The sequence below is a fragment of the Schistocerca piceifrons genome, chromosome 10, assembly GCF_021461385.2.
Source record: "Schistocerca piceifrons isolate TAMUIC-IGC-003096 chromosome 10, iqSchPice1.1, whole genome shotgun sequence".
Taxonomy (NCBI): domain Eukaryota; kingdom Metazoa; phylum Arthropoda; class Insecta; order Orthoptera; family Acrididae; genus Schistocerca; species Schistocerca piceifrons.
This window is the reverse complement of record NC_060147.1, coordinates 125,203,995-125,224,769: the sequence shown is the minus strand read 5'-3', so window position 1 is coordinate 125,224,769 and position 20,775 is coordinate 125,203,995. Positions and strand designations below refer to the sequence as shown.

General features: G+C 44.2%; 1 pseudogene; it reads right to left on the bottom strand.

The window, feature by feature from the left end:
- Positions 1–19,667: 19,667 nt before the first annotated feature.
- On the bottom strand, positions 19,668–19,784 carry LOC124719258 (annotated as a pseudogene).
- Between the last annotated feature and the right edge of the window lie 991 nt (positions 19,785–20,775).

Sequence of the window (20,775 nt, the reverse complement as noted above, 5' to 3'; positions counted from 1 at the left end):
AGCCAATGGTTTTTCTGCAAATGATGTTATGCACCCATACGGTAGGTTAAAGAAACAAAAGACAAATGGTATGCAATGCCACACCCAGTTGGAAACATTACTAACAAACAAACAATGAAAACCATTCAAATGCATTTTCACGATATTGTGTCGCATGAATCATAGAAACGTTTCAGAAAATCTACAGTTATCTGTGGCTTTCAAGTTAACAACACTATAAAACTTAGCTTAAAACGGAAGTTGAGAAGCGAAAAAGAGAAATTTGACTGTTTTGATGTACACAGGATCGAGTCTAATACTTGAATAATTCTTGGAAACACTGCACAGTCAATATAAATAGATTATTTCATCTTTTGTTTTTTAACCCACAGATCGCCATTTTCAAATGATTAAACATTATGAGAGACAAATTAAAGTAATGAAATTCACACGCACAAAGATTACAAGTGGAAAAAGGATCATAGGAAGTATTGGGCCACCACCAGGAAATTGAAGAAACGACTTCAGCGTTTTCGTCGCCACAAAAATGCAAACGAACTTCTCCTTCTCGGTGACATCGCAAGACCTCACAGAATTCTGTGCATCCGAGAAAACCTCACAAAACTTCGATGAACAGTTCTTTCTCATCTAGTCTACAGCCTGGATCACGCTCCTTTAGACTTACATTAGTTTTGTCGTCCGCCCCCGGTAGCTGAGTGGTCAGCGCGACAGAATGTCAATCCTAAGGGCACGGCCGGCCGCGGTGATCTAGAGGTTCTGGCGCTGCAGTCCGGAACCGCGGGACTGCTGCGGTCGCAGGTTCGCATCCTGCCTCGGGCATGGGTGTGTGTGATGTCCTTAGGTTAGTTAGGTTTAAGTAGTTCTAAGTTCTAGGGGACTTATGACCTAAGATGTTGAGTCCCATAGTGCTCAGAGCCATTTGAACCATTTGAACCTAAGGGCACGGCTTCGATTCCCGGCTGGGTCGGTGATTTTCTCCGCTCAGAAACAGCGTGTTGTGTTGTCCTAATCATCATAATTTCATTCCCATCGACGAGCAAGTCGCCGAAGTGGCGTCAAATCAAAAGACTTGGACCCGGTGAACGGTCTACCCGACGGGAGGCCCTAGTCGCACGACATTTACATTAGTTATGTCCAATGAAGGATGCACTTTGCGGGAAACAGAACGTGGATGATACAAACAAGAAGTTGGCTAGAGTGGTTCCATGCGGGCGTAGAGGCCCTGCCAGTAAGGTGGCGTAAGGCCGTCGCACTGAATGGAGATCTTGTTGGAAAATAGGGTTTCGTAGCCAAAAGAGTGGGAAATAATATAATGTATTGGGTCTTTGAATAAAACCAACCTGCTTTCAGAAAAAAAAGTGTAGCGTTATTTATTGAACGCCTTCCATAACATGCAAATTACACTCTGATGCCTTAACACATGTCCTATCATTCCCTCTCTTCTGCTTTCTTCGACGATTATGGAGAGAACCTCCTCGTCTCTGATCTTATGAGTCCACCCGATTTTCAACTTCCTGTTATAGCACCACTTGTCAAACGCTTTGGCTCTCTTCTGTTTCACTTTGCCCACAATCCATGACTCTCTTGCATACGATGCTACACTCCAGACGTACACGCTCAGTAATTTCTTCTTGAAATTACACCCGATATTTCATGCCAGTACACTGCTCTTGGTCAGGAATGGCCTCGTAGCGCGTGCTACATTGTCAAGCGCTTTTTTGAAGTCGACTAATCCTATGAATTCCCGTAAGTCTAGTTTAGATTATCAAACGTAACGTCAGAACTTTTTCTACGTTGTCATTGACTTCCCTGAATATACAACAGCCATAGTGAATAAAGAAACAGTGTGTTGACTTCCTTACATTACTTGACAAACAGAAGAAATCGATGCAGAGCAACGAACACGCAGTATGTTTCTACATAGGAGGAACAGTGTCCTACTTTAGAGATCGATAATAAAAACAGTAATGTTGCATGCCTACTCCAGATCAGGACATGATGTCTCTATGAATTTTAACAATCTTCAGGTTGTCTAAAATAAGACATTATGAATAGTATTACATACTCTATGTTTCGTTAGGAACCCAGCAACAGTCCATAGTGACTTAAAACTGTTTCAGAGAAGTTACGTTCCTGAAACCCTTAACAGCAAAGTTCCTTACTCATCCAAAACGCTATTTCGTCAATTATAAACGCATGACATCTATGACCAGCCATAGACGTCCAAACACGGTATAGTTACCACGTTAGTAATAAACAGTGGAACTGACACACATCATGACTATTATGAAAACATTTGCATGTTGTAGACAGGTCAAACATCATAGTAAATGTGTTTTTTCATAATAATGAAGCATGTTATCCAATACTTAAACATAAGTTTCCTTGTAAACCTACCACTGTTTGAAGTTTTATTTAAATTATGAGCTAGTCAAATTGTAACTCACTGATTTGTTCTTTATCTTGTTGTGAGCTTTTCATGACCTACATGGTAAACGCTATCTGGTCGAAAATAGACGTTATCAGAACTGTGGATGTAGTATAATTACATCAAGTAATTACAGATTCAAATTATTAATCGTCAAATGGCCGGTGAGCCTTGTATCCGTTCTTTCGGATTATGGCTCGGTGGCTCAGATGGATAGAGCGTCTGCCATGTAAGCAGGAGATCCCGGGTTCGAGTATCGGTCGGGGCACACATTTTCAACTATTCCCGTTGACTTATATCAACGCCTGTCTCCATCTAGGGGTATTCATTTCATTGTAATTTCATTCCAACGAGCTGCATGGCCACCGATGGTGTCTGTTCTTTCGGACGTGTCCGAAAAAACAGATTCCACCTTCATATAAAAAAAGAGTTTCGCAGCTTAAAACTCCACCGTAAGACCACACACCACTGTGCCACATAACCACACTATTGGTCAAAAATACAGAACGGTCAGTAGGTGAAACAAAAACAGAAATTTAAAATAAGTAATATGAGTGGGGCAAGGGAGAAAACCAGTGAGAGTGTGTTACCAGCATGGTGGGCTTTTGGAAATCACCGTACTCGATGCAATTCGTAATTTTTACGTAGAAGGTGAGTCACGTGACTTATCAGACAGACAGACAGACACACACACACACACACACACACACACACACACAGAGAGAGAGAGAGAGAGAGAGAGAGAGAGAGAGAGAGAGAGAGAAAGAGAGAGACCGTATTATACGAGAAAATCAGTAGCGACCGTTATCTGAACATAGGTTTATTCAATATGGAGTTATGTCGCGTGTTGTACAGGACATGTCAGGTGCAGATGATAGAACGTAAATGATACCGTGTGTGCTAAACGTGTCGTCAGCACGTATTTCTCATCTTTTGACCACCCTATAGTGGAACATACTCCGGTAGTTCCGGAATTCAACAAGCTATTGACAACCTCTCTCTCTCTCTCTTTCACCCCCCCCCCTCCCCGCCCACATTGAAACATGTGGAAATCGCTTATCTACATCTACATCTATACCCTGAAAACCACTGTAGGTGCATGACAGACGGTACGTCCCATTGCACCAGTGATTAGGGTTACTACCCATTGCATTCACGCATGGAGTGATTGCCTGACTTGCCTCTGCGCTTGCTCTAATTATTCTAATTTTGTCCTCACGATCCCTATGTGAGCGATACGTAGGAGGTTATAGTATATACCTAGACTCATCATTTAAACCCGCTTCTCGAAAATTCGCAAGTAGACTTTGGCAGGATAGTTGGGTACGTCTGTCTTCAAGAGTCTGCCAGTTCACTTTCTTCAGAATCTCTGTCACCCTGTCCCACGGGTCCAACAAACCCGTGACCATTCGTGCTGCTATTCTCTGTATACGTTCAGAATCCCCTGTTAGTCCAATACGGTACGTGTGCCACAAAAAATGGTTCAAATGGCTCTGAGCACTATGGAACTTAACTTTTGAGGTCATCAGTCCCCTAGAACTTAGAACTACTTAAACCTAACTAACCTAAGGACATCACACACATCCATGCCCGAGGCAGGATTCGAACCTGCGACCGTAACAGTCGCGCTGTTCCAAACTGAAGCGCCTAGAACCGCTCGGCCACTGCGTCCGGCACGTGTGCCACACACCTGAGCTATATTCTGGGATGAGTCACATGAGTGATGTATAAGTAATCTCCTTAGTAGACTGATTGTGTTTCCCTAGTATTTTTCTGAAAGCTGGTTGGTTTTATTCAGGATTCCAATGCGCAACATTGTTCCCCACTATTTTTCAACATATACTAGTGGCCACTAAAATTGCTAAACCACGTAGATGACGTGCTACAGACGCGAAATTTAACCGACAGGAAGAAGATGCTGTGATATCCAAATGATTAGCTTTTCAGAGCAGTCACACAAGATAGGCGCCGGTGGCGACACCTACAACGTGCTGACATGAAAATTTCAAGCCGATTTCTCATACACAAACAGCAGTTGACCGGCGTTGCCTGGTGAAAAGTTGCTGTGATGCCTGGTCTAAGGAGAAGAAGTGCGTACGATCACGTTTCCGACTTTGATAAAGGTCGGATTGTAGCCTGTCGCGATTGCGGTTCATCGTATCGTCACATTGCTGCTCGCGAGATCCAATGACTGTTAGCAGAATAAGGAATCGGTGGGTTCAGTAGGGTAATACGGAACGCCGTGCTGGATCCCAACGACCTCGTATCACTAGTAGTCGAGATGACAGGCATCTTATCATCACGGCTGTAACGGATCGTGCAGCCACGTCTCGATCCCTGAGTCAACAGATGGGGACGTTTGCCAGACAACAACCATCTGCACAAACAGTTCGACGACGTTTGCAGCAGCATGGACTATCAGCTCGGAGACCATGGTTGCGGTTACCCTTGACGCTGCATCACAGACACGAGTGCCTGCGATGGTGTACTCAACCACGAACCTGGGTGCACGAATGGCAAAACATCATTTTTTCTGATGAATCCAGGTTCAGTTTACAGCACCATGATGGTCTCATCCGCGTTTGGCGATATATCGCGGTGAACGCACATTGCAAGCGTGTATTCTTCATCGCCATACTGGCGTATCACCCGGTGTCATGGTATGGGGTGCCATTGGTTACACGTGTCGGTCACCTCTTGTTCGCACTGACGGCACTTTAAACAGTGGACGTTTGAGTTCAGATGTGTTACGACCCGTGGCTCTACCCTTCACTCGATCCCTGCGAAACCCTACATTTCAGCGGGATAATGCACGACCGCATGTTGCATGTCCTGTACGGGCCTTTCTGGATACAGAAAATGGTCGACTGCTGCTCTGGCCAGCACATTCTCCAGATCTCTCACCAACTGGAAACGTCTGGTCAATGGTGGCCGAGCAACTGGCTCGTCACAATACGCCAGTCACTACTCTTGCTGAACTGTGGTATCGTGTTGAAACTGCATGGGCAGCTGTACGTGTACACGCCATCCAAGCACTGTTTGACTCAATGCCCAGGTGTATCAAGGCCGTTATTACGGCCAGAGATGGTTGTTCTGGGTACTGTTTTCTCAGGGTCTATGCACCCAAATTGCGTGAAAATGTGATCACATGTCAGTTCTAGTATAATATATTTGTCTAATGAATACCCATTTATCATCTGCATTTCTTTTTGGTGTAGCAATTTTAATGGCCAGTAGTTTATGTTGCATCACTTACAAAATGTCCCTCATACCAATAAAGCGATGTCTGTCGTGCATCTATTTTGTACTTTGACTAACGTATTTATGAGAATTTAATTTATCATCGGCTGTATTAACCCGACTACGACGTCAGTGTTCGTTGCATCAAACCACCAGCTGATGTACTACAAATTGGCGTTTATCGGAAAGAGATATTTCACGCTTGAGACCACTAAAATTCACGCTATGCAGCGACAAACCAAGTTATAACTGACACGAGATAATTGATGGATTGCTGCTGCGAAGATCGCACACGATAATTAAGTATTCAGTGATAGCGATATACTCGACGGGGGTGTTTTCTTTGGATGCAAAATCCAATTACTCTAAAACTATGCTGAAGTTGTTCAGTTACTTTATCGCAACAACGCTGAAAGTCGCGTGTTAATTAGTTCAAGACTTACGAATGTTTATTGAAGCATACCTAATTACTGCGTCTGTTTTGGAAACAGAAAGGTTAGCAGAGACAGTTGCAATAGCCGGCTGCTGTGGCCGAGCGGTTCTAGGCGCTTCAGGGCGGAACCGCCCTACTGCTACAGTCGCAGGTTCGGATCCTACCCAGGGCATGGATGTGTGTGATGTCCTTAGGTTAGTTAGGTTTAAGTAGTTCTAAGTTATAGGGGACTGATGACCTCAGATGTTAAGTCCCATAGTACTTGAAGCCATTTGAAACATTTGCACTTAGTTGCAATAGCTGAACGCTTCTTTTACGACCAACGTTAAAAGCCAGTACAGCAACTTATTGAGACTGAGAGTTGGCTGTGTTGTCTACGTGTACGGCAGTAAACATTAATCACATTCAGTTTCATCACGCTACCAGTACTTCGTCCGCCTACAGTGGTTGAAATATCTGCTGAAGCAAAAATACCCAGTTAGTATCGATATTCCCATATAACTCTTTGGGCACAGGAAACACGGTCGTTACTTTATGTTTGTAAGTTGGCCCGGGAATGTGACAACACCGGAGTAAAGAGAAGGGGTACGTTGCGGAATTAAGTTACGAAACTGTGCCGCTAGCCATGCGCACCCGCATCCCGTAGTGGCTAGCAGCCCAGTTTCGTAATTTAATTTCGTAGTGTCCCCGTGTAAAGTGGTCTTCGTACACCCGTTTCCGCTAAACCACAAGTTTACGTCACATTCCCTGACCAGCTTAAGTTCGTTGGCAAAACTATTCGCCTTCGGGGCGTTGGGCCCTTCAGTAAATGCAGCGTGGGACGGGAAACAGAAAATTGTTGGTATTTGGGCAGTTACGCTATGCATATTTGCCTTTGGGTGTTTAACTAAAATCATTACGAGAACAAAGGACGACGCGACACAGCACTTGAGACAACTCTTCGAGACATGTGTACCAAAAGATTGACCATGTTGGAGTTATTGACCAAAACACATTCTGTAAGAAACAATGAGACTTATTAGATTAATGGCGGTCTATTTTTCCATTTGGAATCTCCTGCAGGCGCTCTTAAATCGATATGAAGCCATAGGGGCCGACCGGTGTGGCCGAGTGGTTCTAGGTGCTTCAGTCTGCAACCGCGCGACCGCTACGATCGCAGGTTCGAATCCTGCCTCGGGCATGGATGTGGTGATGTCCTTAGGTTAGTTAGGTTTAAGTAGTTCTATGTTCTACAGGACTGATGACCTCAGATGTTAAGTCCCATAGTGCTCAGAGCCATTTGAACCATTTGAACCATATGGAGCCATCCTCAAGAGCGTGACTTCAATAAAAAGTACAGCAGCGCAAATGCGGAAGCTACCAAAAGATTACGGTGTACATTGATAATTTGATATGTACCGGTAGAAAGGGAAGGGAATGATGACCAAAAGTCGGAGATAAGAAACTTCGGAAATAACTGTCACATCTCGAACAAATTTGGTAACTGTGGGCTTTGGAGCGCGATATAAATACTATAGGGAAGAGGAATGAAAATTTCCACTTCCCGAAAAGAATGCTGCTTTTTATCCAGATTAAATTCCGACGATTATGCGTCGCCTCGAATGAAAAACAGCCCACAGTTGTACTAAATTAGGTTTATTTTACACACATTTTATAACATAATTTAATGCATTTGACTTCATTCGAGACAATTTCGTAATGGTTGCCCGTTGTCGCTGCCATGATGAAAATAATGGATAATGCTTTGCATAGCAATGTGAGTCTTTCACCCTTACCTGAAGATCTCAGCTGTGAGCAGTCGTAAACGACGTTTCGTTTTTTTTCTTTTTTCGAGAAATCGAGCAGTAAATTTTCAAGAAATCCTCATAAATAAGGTATTGTATGTACATCTAATGCGATTTTTTAAAATCTAGGTGGACATTTTTTTCACATGTATGTATCTTAATGACATATGTTTAAAATGATAAATTCTACTCGCAATTCTATTCTTAAAATTTCGTCATTGAATACTTAACATTGTTCACTTTCAAACAGAGTGCACGTAACATCAGATACTATTCTACATCTATATTTGCATCTACATCCATACTCCGCAAGCCACGTGACTTATCAGACAGACAGAGAGAGAGAGAGAGAGAGAGAGAGAGAGAGAAAGAGTGAGAGAGAGAGAGAGAGAGAGAGAGAGAGAGAGACCGTATTACACGAGAAAATCAGTAGCGACCGTTATCTGAACATAGGTTTAGTCAATATGGAGTTATGTCGGGTGTTGTACAGGACATGTTAGGTACCGATGATAGAACGTAAATGATACCGTGAGTGCTAAACGTGTTGTCAGCACGTTGTAAGACTATTTCTCATCTTTTGACCACACTGTAGTGGAACATACTCCAGTAGTATCGAGCAGTAAATTTTCAAGAAATTCTCATAAATAAGGTATTGGATGTACATGTAATGCGATTTTTTTTTATCTAGGTAGGCATTTTTTTCACATGGATGTTTCTTAATGACATATATTTAAAACGGTAAATTCTACTCGCAATTCTATTCTTAAAATTTCGTCAATGAGTACTTCACATTGTTTACTTTCAGAGTGCACGTAACATCAGATACTATTCTACATCTACATCTGCATCTACATCCATACCTCGCAAGCCACCTGACGGTGTGTGGCGGAGGGTACCTTGAGTACTTCTATCGGTTCTCCCTTCTATTCCAGTCTCGTATTGTTCGTGGAAAGAAAGAGTGTAGGTATGTCTCTGTGTGGCTCTAATCTCTCTGATTTTATCCTCATGGTCTCTTCGCGAGATATACGTAGGAGGGAGCAATGTGCTGCTTGACTCCTCGGTGAAGGTATGTTCTCGAAACTTCAACAAAAGCCCGTACCGAGCTACTGATCGTCTCTCCTGCAGAGTCTTCCACTGGAGTTTATCTATCATCTCCGTAACGCTTTCGCGGTTGCTAAGTGATCCTGTAACGAAGCGCGCTGCTCTCCGTTGGATCTTCTCTATCTCTTCTATCAACCGTATCTGGTACGGATCCCACACTGCTGAGCAGTATTCAAGCAGTGGGCGAACAAGCGTACTGTAACCTACATCCTTTATTTTCGGATTGCATTTCCTTAGGATTCTTCCAATGAATCTCAGTCTGGCATCTGCTTTACCAACGATCAACTTTATATGGTCATTCCATTTTAAATCACTCCTAATGCGTACTCCCAGATAATTTATGGAATTATCTGCTTCCAGTTGCTGACATGCTATTTTGTAGCTAAATGATAAGGGATCTTTATTTCTATGTATTCGCAGCACGTTACACTTGTCTACATTGAGATTCAATTGCCATTCCCTGCACCATGCGTCAATTCGATGCAGATCGTCCTGCATTTCAGTACAATTTTCCATTGTTGCAACCTCTCGATACACCACAGCATTATCTGCAAAAAGCCTCAGTGAACTTCCGATGTCATCCACAAGGTCATTTATGTATATTGTGATTAGCAACGGTCCTATGACACTCCCCTGCGGCACACCTGAAATCACTCTTACTTCGGAAGACTTCTCTCCATTGAGAATGACACGCTGCGTTCTGTTATCTAGGAATTATTCAATCCAATCACACAATTGGTCTGATAGTCCATATGCTCTTACTTTGTTCATTGAACGACTGTGGGGAACTGTATCGAACGCCTTGCGGAAGTCAAGAAACACGGCATCTACCTGTGAACCCGTGTGTATGGCCCTCTGAGTCTCGTGGACGAATAGCGCGAGCTGGGTTTCACACGACCGTCTTTTTCGAGACCCATGCTGATCCCTACAGAGTAGATTTCTAGTCTCCAGGAAAGTCATTATACTCGAACATAATACGTGTTCCAGAATTCTACAACTGATCGACGTTAGAGATATAAGTCTACAGTTCTGCACATCTGTTCGACGTCCCTTCTTGAAAACGGGGATGACCTGTGCCCTTTTCCAATCCTTTGGGACGCTACGCTCTTCTAGAGACCTACGGTACACCGCTGCAAGAAGGGGGGCAAGTTCCTTCGCGCAATCTGTGTAAAATCGAGCTGGTATCCCATCAGATCCAGCGGCCTTTCCTCTTTTGAGCGATTTTGATTGTTTCTCTATCCCTGTGTCGTCTATTTCGACATCTACCATTTTGTCATCTGTACGACAATCTAGAGAAGTAACTACAGTGCAGTCTTCCTCTGTGAAAGAGCTTTGGAAAAAGACATTTAGTATTTCGGCCTTTTGTCTGTCATCCTCTGTTTCAGTACCATTTTGGCCGCAGAGTGTCTAGACATTTTGTTTTGATCCACCTATCGCTTTGACATAAGACCAAAATTTCTTAGGATTTTCTGCCAAGTCAGTACATAGAACTTTACTTTCGAATTCATTGAACGCCTCTCGCATAGCCCTCATCACACTGCATTTCGCTTCGCGTAATTTTTGTTTGTCTGCAAGGCTTTGGCTATGTTTATGTTTGCTGTGAAGTTCCCTTTGCTTCCGCAGCAGTTTTCTAACTCGGTTGTTGTACCACGGTGGCTCCTTTCCATCTCTTACGATCTTGCTTGGTACATACTCATCTAACGCATATTGTACGATGGTTTTGAACTTTGTCCACTGCATATCACAGCATCTTCTTCCTGTCGATTAAATTTCGTGTCTGTAGCACGTCATCTTCGTTGTGTAGCAATTTTAATGGCCAGTAGTGTATATTGTGATGTGGAAAGCACCATGGTGTAAATTTTTTTTAGAAAACCTAATGTTGAAGATTCATTTCTGTTCTCTTTTTGACGTTAAATAAGTCAATTTTTCCTGGTTAAGTAATGTCACCTTCGTATTTTTGTATGGAAATTTCGTTTAACTTTTAGACTTCTCTTTGAAAACGTACTCTGTTTATATTCGTAGTAATTAAATTCAATCCTTCTGTCATTCCTAACGAGTCATCGAAAAGCGGGTTTTGCAACCGAATGTTTGTTTCGTAATTGCATCGATACGTTTGCAAACTCTGCTAACTGCATAAATCGGGTGCAAAAATTGGTATGTCAATATATCAATTAAGATTTTAACGTATAAATGTTAACCGCAGAGTTTAGCCATTAATAATGAGTAATTAGTAATTTTTTACTTATTTTTTAAAAAATGAATGAAATCTTTAACTTTAATACACTCCTGGAAATTGAAATAAGAACACCGTGAATTCATTGTCCCAGGAAGGGGAAACTTTATTGACACATTCCTGGGGTCAGATACATCACATGATCACACTGACAGAACCACAGGCACATAGACACAGGCAACAGAGCATGCACAATGTCGGCACTAGTACAGTGTATATCCACCTTTCGCAGCAATGCAGGCTGCTATTCTCCCATGGAGACGATCGTAGAGATGCTGGATGTAGTCCTGTGGAACGGCTTGCCATGCCATTTCCACCTGGCGCCTCAGTTGGACCAGCGTTCGTGCTGGACGTGCAGACCGTGTGAGACGACGCTTCATCCAGTCCCAAACATGCTCAATGGGGGTCAGATCCGGAGATCTTGCTGGCCAGGGTAGTTGACTTACACCTTCTAGAGCACGTTGGGTGGCACGGGATACATGCGGACGTGCATTGTCCTGTTGGAACAGCAAGTTCCCTTGCCGGTCTAGGAATGATAGAACGATGGGTTCGATGACGGTTTGGATGTACCGTGCACTATTCAGTGTCCCCTCGACGATCACCAGTGGTGTACGGCCAGTGTAGGAGATAGCTCCCCACACCATGATGCCGGGTGTTGGCCCTGTGTGCCTCAGTCGTATGCAGTCCTGATTGTGGCGCTCACCTGCACGGCGCCAAACACGCATACGACCATCATTGGCACCAAGGCAGAAGCGACTCTCATCGCTGAAGACGACACGTCTCCATTCGTCCCTCCATTCACGCCTGTCGCGACACCACTGGAGGCGGGCTGCACGATGTTGGGGCGTGAGCGGAAGACGGCCTAACGGTGTGCGGGACCGTAGCCCAGCTTCATGGAGACGGTTGCGAATGGTCCTCGCCGATACCCCAGGAGCAACAGTGTCCCTAATTTGCTGGGAAGTGGCGGTGCGGTCCCCTACGGCACTGCGTAGGATCCTACGGTCTTGGCGTGCATCCGTGCGTCGCTGCGGTCCGGTCCCAGGTCGACGGGCACGTGCACCTTCCGCCGACCACTGGCGACAACATCGATGTACTGTGGAGACCTCACGCCCCACGTGTTGAGCAATTCGGCGGTACGTCCACCCGGCCTCCCGCATGCCCACTATACGCCCTCGCTCAAAGTCCGTCAACTGCACATACGGTTCACGTCCACGCTGTCGCGGCATGCTACCAGTGTTAAAGACTGCGATGGAGCTCTGTATGCCACGGCAAACTGGCTGACACTGACGGCGGCGGTGCACAAATGCTGCGCAGCTAGCGCCATTCGACGGCCAACACCGCGGTTCCTGGTGTGTCCGCTGTGCCGTGCGTGTGATCATTGCTTGTACAGCCCTCTCGCAGTGTCCGGAGCAAGTATGGTGGGTCTGACACACCGGTGTCAATGTGTTCTTTTTTCCATTTCCAGGAGTGTAGATTGTAAGGGGTGAGTTTTACGCGATTATCTCAGTTTCGCTTATGATGCAGTTAGCAGCTTTTGCATCTGGGCTACTCAGTTGTTTCCTGTCAGTGTTGTGGAACACGATGTGTCAGTTGCATAGCAACGAACGTTCTGTGTAAGCCACTATTGAAGATCGCTCTCACTTCAGCCTCTTGGAATTATTCAGATTTGTATGAGAAGCGTTGGAGTGTGATTTATTCGCGCACGCGCTCCACTAATCATTAAGCTCCATGACGTGGAAAGTACGTGGTTTTGCTTCGGCGAGCAGCACTGAATTAAACGGGAATTTCGCCTACTAGTTAGCGGCTTTGATCAGTGACGTGATGGGAGCGTCTGTTATGACGTCAGTTCCTGGTGAGTATTTCGAAATGAATTTATTTACAGCGTTAGCCAATGTCACACTCTCATATATTTGAAGAGAAATTATTTTCTAAATCTATGCTGCACGTGTAAAACAAAATACTGTCGTCTTGTGAACCGGCGGAAATTCTTGTGTTTTGTGGTTTTGTTAGTCCTTTTTTTCACGTTTAGATCTGCATCAATGCTCCTCAAGGCACCTGACTCTGTGTGTGTGGCGGAGTGTATTTCTGGTACCATTATGTGACCCCCATTTCCCCCCCCCCCCCCTCCCCTCAACTTTCTTCTCTGTTCCATTCGCGAATGGTGCGTGGGAATAATGATCGTCGGTACGGCTCTATACTGCCTCTAATTTCTCGAATATAAGCGAGATGTATGCGGGAGGAAGTAATATGTTGCCCGACTCTTCCCAGAAAGCACTCTCTCGAAAATTCAGTAGTAATCCTCTCCGCGATGCTCAACTCGCCTCTTGTAACGTCTGCAGTGAAGTTTGCCTCTCGCGCCGCCTAAACAATCTCGTGACTTAACACACACACACCTCTTCTTTGGATCCTCTCTGTCTCTCCTGTCAGCAGATTAATGAACAATACTCAAGAATCGGTTGAACAAGCGCCTTCTAATCCAGTTTTTTCTTGGATAAGTTACATTTCCTTACGGTTCTTCCTGTGAGTCTCATTCTGACATGTGCTTTTTCCGCTATTTGTTTCATTTGGTGATTCCATTTGAGGTCGATCTGTATAGTTACGTCTGGATATTTTACGGTGGATACTGTTTCCAGCAATTTACCATCAACGGTGTAGCTGTGCAGTAGTGGAATTGATCGATCAAGTGTTTTGCAAGTCGCTTCTTTCATGGTTGAGTTATATTTCCGTAAGATGCTTTCTATGGATCTCATTCCGGCATCTTCTTTTCGTACTATTTGTGTCGTGCGGTCGCTTCAGATGGATATATGGGACAGTCGTGCAGTACAAGTTTTTTGACTTAACTGTATAACTGTGGTCGTTAATCGGAATCTTAATATAGTATTCCCTCTTCTCGAGACACGTTCTATGAATAGTACAGTAAATTATTTTTACTTACAGTACTTAATTACATAGAAAGTAAAAGAGCTACAAGTACAAGAATTATAGGAAGTGCTTTGCAACATCGGCCATTGTCTTTTCAGTTGTCTTTTCGGTTGTTAATGATACACTTCACTGAAGCTTATTGAATAATAACAGAACACATAAGTGTGGGAACTTATTATTACTGTTTCAGCTCGGTCCACCAACGTTTAGCTCACTCTGTGACAGAGATCGCAAATAAAACGTTTCGCTCTCTTTGTTATTGCTCGCGTAACAACTAATATATTGATAAATGGATGAGATAAAATATGTTGCTACGAAAAGAGCCCTGAAATACTTTTTAGGGATGCTGTGCTGTGACTTTCTTTGGATCATTAATTTTCAACAAAACGAAATATATTATGTTCTTATTATTCTGGATCTGGTTTTCTATAAAGGGAACATTGTTTCATTACTGTAACTCGCTATAAAGTTCAACATATCTTCCTTACTTTACAGTTATTGAAAAAGTTACTGAAAATTATTTCGTTATCAGTACTGATGTTACAGTACGCAATGTTTGTTCAACATCAAAATTTTGCTGTGGATTTTTGTTAACATTAAAACACCAATAAGTACCACGACTAACACGAGAACATGAGACTATTATCAGAGAACAAATGTTTTTACTATAATGTTTGCCAGACCAGAACTACGCACAGCAAGATTTCTTTTATGTCATGAAGGTAAATTAACTTTTTGCACTGTTAATAATATAACATCATCCGCAGCCCGCGTCCACTGTAAAATACATCATAAAATCTGCTGCTCTGCCCTGCAATCCCGAAAGCTGAAAGAAATAATTCTAGTTCACTATTACCTGTCCGCTTCTTTGCGGTGTGATTGGTTTCATTTAATGCAGTCTGAATGCGCCGCGGCAGCGGCTCGTTCGTTCGTAGCGCAGCTCTGCACCACGAATAATATTTAAATAGCTGAAAATGTCTTAAAGGGATGGGATAAAATACCAGTCAAGCTTATTACAAATCATAATGCAAGCTTTCAGTATGTAACTCTATTCAAAACATATAGACAGATTAAATTCTTACACACCTTTACAAATAAATGTCTAATGGCGTCCTTCTCCCAATCTTGACAAAAAAATGCAACACAATCATACAATATAGCGTCACAGGCTCTTCCTACTCACCTAGCTCCAAAAAGACGACAGAGAAATTAATGCTCGGTCACTACTATTTATACTCGATTTGATATATTTACATCTTTGTTTGATATTTAATAAGTATCATCTGTGGCGGTTTCAGTACTCGCGGACACAAATATTATCTTTAAAAAATTCGATACATAATTCTATACAAGTATAAAACATAACACATGATGGTTTCTCTTTATTACATAAAGTTGACACAATCATCGTCCGTGCAGAAATAAAATTATAATCATCCCGTTCAATTATTATATGTTTTTTGCCAGGAGACGCAAAGTATTTTCCTGATGGACAAATCCAACATGTGCCCAGTCTCTAAACTTGGTACACGCCACCCAGCCTTCTTCAAATGAATGGTTAAAATGGTTCTGAGCACTATGGGACTTAACATCTGAGGTCATCAGTCCCATAGAACTTAGAACTAATTAAACCCAGCTAACCTAAGGACATCACACACATCCATGCCCGAGGCAGGATTCGAACCTGCGACCGTAGCGGTCACGCGGTTCCAGACTGAAGCGCCTAGAACCGCACGGCCACACTGGCCGTCTCTTCAAATGACTTGAAACACATAATGCACTTTCCGGCCACTTCTGTTGATCCATTATTTCCACTAAATTCCATATTTCTTCGCCGCTTTGTAAGTGGTTTCCCGTGGTCACTCTTTTGGGTGTTTATTTTAATTTGCAACACCCGACTTAAGTTCAGGTTTCTTGAGCTCTCTTTCAGACTTTATTTTTTCTGCTTTTAATCGCTTCCCTTCTGTGGCCATCTTTCTCTTTTCTATTTGTTGGAAACGGTTGAGCAGCGTCCTTCACGGTTATTCTGTTAGACATATCCTTGCTCACAGCCTTTTTTGTGCAATTTCCGCCATTTCAGTCTGAAAAGAAGGAAGAAGGAAAAGTATAGTTTAAAAATTGAAATTTCTTCTGGCAATACTGAAAGACAATCGGCTGGCCGGTACTGCACGAGAAACACGCGGAAGCATCTACATCAACATCTACATGGATACTCTGCAAATCACATTTAAGTGCCTGGCAGAGGGTTCATCGAACCATCTTCACAATTCTCTATTTTTCCAATCTCGTATAGCGCGTGGAAAGAGTGAACACCTATATCTTTCCGTACGAGCTCTGATTTCCCTTATTTTATCGTGGTGATCGTTCCTCCCTATGTAGCTCGGTGTCAACAAAATATTTTCGCATTCGGAGGCGAAAGCTGGTGACTGGAATTTCGTGAGAAGATTCGGTCGCAACGAAAAACGGCTGTCTTTTAATAATGTCCAGCCCAAATCCTGTATCATTTCTGTGACACTCTCTTCCAAATTTCGCGATAATACAAAACGTGCTACCTTTCTCTGAACTTTTTCGATGTACTCCATCAGTCCTATCAGGTAAGCATCCCACACCGCGCAGCAGTATTCTAAAAGAGAACAGACAAGTGTAGTGTAGGCAGTCTCCTTAATAGGTCTGTTACATTTTCTAAGCGTCCTGCCAAGAAAACGCAGTCTTTGGTTAGCCTTCCCCACAACATTTTCTGTGTGTTCTTTCCAATTTAAGTTGTTCGTTTTTGTAATACCTAGGTATTTAGTTGAATTTCGGCTTTTAGATTAGACTGATTTATCGTGTAACCGAAGTTTAACTCATGTGGATGACCTAACACTTTTCGTTATTTGGGGTCAACTGCCACTTTTCGCACCATTCAGATATCTTTTCTAAATCGTTTTGCAATTTGTTTTGATCTTATGATGACTTTATTAGTCGATAAACGACAGCGTCATCTGCAAACAACCGAAGATGGCTGCTCAGATTGTTTCCAAAATCGTTAATATAGATAAGGAAGAGCAAAGGGCCTGTAACACTACCTTGGGGAACGCCAGAAATCACTTTTGTTTTATTCGATGACTTTCCGTCAATTACAACGAACTGTGACCTCTCTGTCAGGAAATCACAAATCCAGTCACATAACTGAGACGATATTCCACAAGCACGCAGTTTCACTACGAGCCACTTGTGTGGTACAGTGTCAAAAGCTTTCCGGAAATCCAGAAATACGGAATCGATCTGAAATCTCTTGTCAATAGCACTCAACACCTCATGTGAATAAGGAGCTAGTTGTGTTTCGCAGGACTAAACCCATGTTGACTGTGTGTCAATATACCGTTTTCTTCGAGGTAATTCAAATATTCTTTTCTTCGAGGTAATTCATAATGTTCGAACACAATATATGTTCTAAAATCCTGCCGCATATCGACGTTAACGATATGGGCCTGTAATTCAGTGGATTACTCTTACTACCTTTCTTGAATATTGGTGTGACCTGTGCAACTTTGCAGACTTTGGGTACGGACCTTTCGTCGAGCGAACTGTTGTATATGATTGTTAAGCATGGAGCTAATGCTTCAGCATACTCCGAAAGGAACCTAATTGGTATACATTCTGGACCAGAAGAATTGCTTTTAGTAAGTGATTTAATTTGCGCCACTAAACTGTACGTTCTTTTATAGAACATATCACGAAACGTTTGTTCGATACCATCCCTTACTTAGTACAGATAACCGAAATATAGCAATGCACACCGCAGACAGAAAATCTACTGTGCGCTGAGAGCCACAGCAACACCTTCAAGCACTCAAAACATACAAAGAACAGAAGAAGAAATATGACTCAAGTGCACATGGATGCACAAGCTTGCTTCTGCTTATAGTACAGTTCTGCATTTGGTGGCGGCAACGGAAATCACAGTAGCGTCCCTGCACGGTCCTCTTTCACTCCACCGTCAGAACAGGCCTCCGAAGCCCCAACGGTACCGACCGACCTCCGTGTCACCCTTGGACGACAGTCGTCGCTGGAAGCAGATATGGAGGTGTATGTGGTCAGCACACACGCCTCCGTGGTATATGCCTCGGCCGATACTGGGGCTGGACGTATCGCGTTTTCGTAAGGTCTCCGTTCCTCCTGAGGCACTCCGCAGTCACTTCTTATTGATCCTTGACGATTCCCAGTGTTCTGAGGTCATCTATACCGACGGATCGCTGGTTAATGGTCGCGAAGGCTGTGCCTATGCTCACTCGGCGCATATTGAACAGCTCTCCTTGCCGGATGGATGCAGTGTCTTCACTGCCGAGCTGGTGGCCATCTCTGGTGCCGTTGAGCATATTCGTTCCTGCCCCGGTGTGTCCCACCTGGTCTGCAGTGATTCGCTGTGTGGTTTACAGGCCACTGATCAGTGCTACCCACGCCATCCTCTGGTAGCTTCTATCCAGGAGTCAGTTTATGCCCTCAAACGATCTGGTCGATCAGTGGTCTTTGTATGGACCCCGGAGCATGTCGGAATCCCGGGAAATGAGCTCGTTGACAGGCTGGCCAAACAGGCTACTCGTAAGCCGCTTCTGGAGACTGGAATACCCTAATCTGACCTCAGATCGGTGTTACGCCGCAAAGTTCTCGGGATTTGGGATGCTGAATGGTGCAGCTTAGTTACGCGCAATAAACTCCGCGCCATCAAGGGAGCACAACTGAGTGAAAGTCTTCTCTGCGGGCTTCTCGCAGGGACTCTGTGGTCCTCTGTCGCCTTCGCATCGACCACACTCGACTGACGCGTGGCCATCTTCTATGGCGTGAGGCCCCACCGTTTTGTCGCTGCGGATCACGTTCGACAGTGGTTCACCTTTTAGTGGACTGTCCACATTTAGCCGCTCCGAGACGGAATTTTAATCTCCCTGACTCCCTTTCTTCGATTTTAGGAGACGATGCCTCCACGGCTAACTTGGTTTTACGTTTTCTATGTGATGCTGTTTTTTTTTTCAAAAATGGCTCTGAGCACTATGCAACTTAACTTCTGAGGTCATCAGTCGCATAGAACTTAGAACTAATTAAACTAACTAACCTAAGGACATCACACACATCCATGCCCGAGGCAGGATTCGAACCTGCGACCGCAGCGGTCGCTCGGCTCCCGACTGTAGCGCCTAGAACCGCACGGCTGCTCCGGCTGGCTGTTTTTTTATCCTTCAGTTTAAGTTTTAGTTCCTGTCCTTCGTCTTCCTGTGCTTTGTACCCTGGTACTTTTAGGTTAGCGATTTTAATGTGATGCAGAGTGGCTGAACTAAACAAAAACTCCTCCCGAACAGGCAATGAAGGCCCAACGGAACCGACTGGCCGCCGTGTCATCCTCAGCCGTAGGCGTCGCTGGAAGCGGATATGGAGGGGCATGTGGTCAGCAAACCGCTCTTCCGGCCGTACGTCAGTTTCCGATACCAGAGCCGCTACTGCTCAATTAAGTAGCTCCTCAGTTTGCCTCACAATGGCTGAATGCACCCCGCTTGCCAACAGCGCTCCTAGACCGGATGGTCACCCATCCATGTGCTAGACAAGGCCGGCAGCGCTTAACTTCGGTGATCTGACGGGAACCGGTGTTACCACTGCGGCAAGGCCGCTGGCGCCGAGAGGCTGGCTCATTCTTTGTTATCCTCATGATCAGGCAGCCCAGGACATCTGCTCTACTGTCAAGCTCTTCTGTCTGTTTCTTGCATGTCTGTGGTTTTCTTGTCTTCTGTTGTCTCTAGTGTGTTCAGCTTTCAGGTTTTTTTTGTCCATTTAGACATCCCATGGTGTGTACTGTTTGTTTTCCGTTTTATCCCATGGACTGGGTTCAATGGAACGAGGGACCGATGACCACGTAGTTTGGTCCATTTAAAAATCACACCAACCAACCAACACTGCTTTCCCAGCTGTTGTCAGTTTAGGAGTTCTTAGCCGCTTCTTCTCAGTCAAGTAGCTCCTCAGTTGGCCTCACAAGGGCTGAGTGCGCCCTGCTTACCAACAGCACAGCGCTCAGTAGAACGGTCACCCATCCAACTCCTAACCAAGCCCAACAGAGCTCAACTTCAGTGATCTTACAGAAACCAGTGGTTCCACAGTGGCAAGGCCATTACATTGTGCGCAGAATACCGTGGCCGGCCGGGTACATGCACAGAGGGCAGGGCATGCGTGGGGAGCGCGGTAAAGGGGGGGGGGGGAGGGAGCGGAGGCGTTGCAGGCAGGCACTGTAGGGGAAATGCCGAGCAGTGGAGGGGAGGGTGAGTGCCATTCTAAAACTGAAGCGTACACTCACATTTTCTGTAAATATTAAGTGGAGATCCTCTACACCCACTCTTGTATGTTGACCATTCAAAAGGCTATGTCACCTCCGCTTTGGTTAGTAGCTAAAAAGAATTTCGCCGAAAATGCGGCGATTTATTTTCGCCTGGCTTGTTAACCGTTTGCAACTTTCAGAGAAGCATCATGAGTGGCGAATTTGAAGTGAAACCTACAAGTTTCTCTGGTTGCCGTATTAAAATTTGCCTCTTTTGCCAAAACACAGCGTAATTTACATAGTCTCATTTCACTAACATGCCGTGCAGACGCAGTTTTTAAAAGTATTCCAAGAAAG